The sequence below is a fragment of the Cydia amplana genome, chromosome 9 (genome assembly GCF_948474715.1).
Source record: "Cydia amplana chromosome 9, ilCydAmpl1.1, whole genome shotgun sequence".
Lineage (NCBI taxonomy): Eukaryota > Metazoa > Arthropoda > Insecta > Lepidoptera > Tortricidae > Cydia > Cydia amplana.
Window position 1 is genome coordinate 15,137,559 of NC_086077.1, and position 2,895 is coordinate 15,140,453.

Consider the following 2,895-nt stretch of genomic DNA (forward strand, 5'->3'; position numbering starts at 1 on the left):
AAACTTTCACACTATGGTAATAAATAATAATTTTTAACTAATTGTACTGTAATTCTATTTCGTGAAATAGTTTATCTTGTAAGTAATAATTAGGTAGCTGTAGCGGGTCTTACTCATAATTATTACAAGTCGGTTTCTTTCATGTTAATTTGTATTTGCATACATTTCCTATAAATCTAGAGATTTGCGAGGCTGTAATAAATATAAAATGTGATTAGTTTGAAAATATGGTCATTTTAAACTATTGGGATTTATGATTCTTGATCTAGTGCGTAATAATTACTTTCAGACTTTGCATTTCACTGTTTCACTGACGTTTTGCATAAACTTTTTCCCATAATGAATCGTTTCCAAATGGTCCTATTTCTTACAGCTTTTTCCTCTGAGTTTACACGATTGGGTGTGAACTGTGAAGATCTTTTAAAGCCCCGAAAATGTAAACCTTTTAGAAAATTTATAAGGTGTATAATAGAATTTGAGAATTGATGTCAACCTCTCGAAGTTTTTTCAAATAGGTATTTTAAATTAATCCTAACCAATAGAGCAGGGGTTCCCAAAGTTTACTGGGCTGCGACCCACCTGAACAGTTTCACTATTTGGCATAAATAAATAAATAATAAATAAATAAATAAATATTATAGGACATTATTACACAAATTGACTAAGCCCCACAGTAAGCTCAAGAAAGCTTGTGTTGTGGGTACTCAGACAACGATATATATAATATACAAATCATGGACCTAGAATATTACGGACGGACTGTCACCTAAGACAAACTGTGACACTGCAATGGCGGCCGGTTTGAATATGTGCGTGTAGACGAGTGTTACCATGTAACACAAATTCTCCCCTAATTTTATTTTATTTATTTTTTATTTTATTTATTAAACTTTACACATAAATTAACAGTATAACACCAAAGCACTTATGTGGTATATTACATAATTATATTAAAATATTTATACTTACAACAGAACAAACTTATAACAATGAGATCAGGGATGCATTTTAACATTATATTATTTATCTATGCACCTTATCAGTTTCCTGTAAAATACACCAGCACTATCAGCAAATATATCTACTTACATCATCTGACTCCAGTATGATGCGGTTAAGAGCAGTTTGGGCCCGAGCGGTGGGAGCGTTGGCGCCGCGCCTCGTGCGCGCGCCGGTGCTCGCGAACAGGCGCCGCCGCCGCCGCGCCGGCACCGCGCCGCCCGCGCCGCCGGTCCCACCCGGCACGCCTGTTGCGACGTTTGCCCGTGGCACCTGAGGGCCTACCGCGAACCACGTTCGACGTGTTGCCTCTCTGTCGCACTTGTGAATTCGTACGTAAGTGTGACAGGGAGGCAACACGTCGAACGTGGTTCGCGGTAAGCCCTCTGCAGTCCCATTCTCTCAAGCACGGATGCGCCATCTACTTTATTGTGAAGTAGTTGGCGATAATGCATTATATGTAGCAGCTTTCGTCTAGTCTCTAGTGTTTGAAGGCCGACCATTCCTGGTGAAACAATTATTTTTAATATCGTGCTAGTTTTTTTTTTTAATTTAAAATAAAAAATTAGGACAGTTTTACGTTAGACAATAAAAAAGGTGTGTACGTATCTGATTTTATAGGTCTTGAAAATGCGCAATATTGCACAATTACTGTGCAAACATTATTTTCAATACCTAATGATATTTAGCATCGTAATGAAATCAGTTCGTCATGTTTTTTTTTAATTTATACATTTAACTTGAAACACATCTGGTTTTCAACAAAAAAATTATAATACATAACAAACAAACGTTAAGTATCGCTCCTTAGTATCGGGAAATTACCATACCGACCTAGTTTGAAATGCACAATCAATAATTTAACCATTTACCTAAATGATCTCTTAATAAATAATGATTTAATAAGAAGGGTATCAATTACCCTACTTTCGGGAAATTACCCTATTCATGTTACTGGTCACACTCCTGTTTTGCAGTTTGATAATTTATAAACAACAAATTATCGTGATTTTACGTACTAATTGATAAACTTAAGTATGAAAAGTTATTCCGTGACTTTTTTTCTTTCGATCGGTACAATTCTAGCAGGATTTAACTACGCATGCCGGCATATTTTATATTTTTCTTCGACATGTTTACTTCAATGACGTTTCGATTCGTCTGACGGCAAACTGGTGGATGTGGGCTGTCAATGTGTGTGTGTCACGCGTAAATACTTAGAAACTGGTGGATGTTGGAATCACAGCTGTGTTGTAAGCGAAACTCTGTCCGTAATATTATAGGTTCATGATACAAATACTTAAATACATAGAAAACAACCATGACTCAGGAACAAATATCTGTGCTCATCGCACAAATAAATGCCCTTACTGGGATTCGAACCCAGGACCGCGGCTTCACAGGCAGGGTCACTACCCACTAGGCCAGACCGGTCGTCAAATACCTATACCTATACAATATATGCATATAATATTCGCTCACGACCCACCACTAGGTCGCGACCCATAGTTTGGGAAATGCTGCAATATAGAAAGAGTCGTGGAATGTATGGGGCCCAATACATTCCATGAATCTTCTCTCCATAAAGGAACTGTCATAGGGACCATCATTCGATGCGAGAGGTGTATCTATTTATTTATTGATATTAGAAGTAAAAGGACGTTATTAATTTTGTTCGCATTGCATTACATACTCCTTGGGTTCTTATATAATCCGATACGACTCTTCTGAATAACATTTAGTGACGACGCCCCGCTATGTATGTCTGCTTTACCAATAAATTAACACAAAAGTAGAACATATTTCTCTTTACTTGCTGTTATTTCTCAATAAGGAGAAGTAATCGACGGATCCTTACTTGGAGAATTTATGACGGGAAATACTTAGTTCAACAGT

At 37.0% G+C, this 2,895-nt stretch overlaps 1 long non-coding RNA gene across 1 annotated transcript; it reads right to left on the reverse strand.

The window, feature by feature from the left end:
* Window positions 1-619: 619 nt before the first annotated feature.
* Window positions 620-2,337, reverse strand: LOC134651227 (uncharacterized). Its single transcript, XR_010097089.1, has 2 exons — window positions 2,294-2,337; window positions 620-740 (listed from the first exon to the last, which is right to left on the reverse strand). It is a non-coding gene; the product is annotated as an uncharacterized LOC134651227 (long non-coding RNA).
* Window positions 2,338-2,895: the final 558 nt, after the last annotated feature.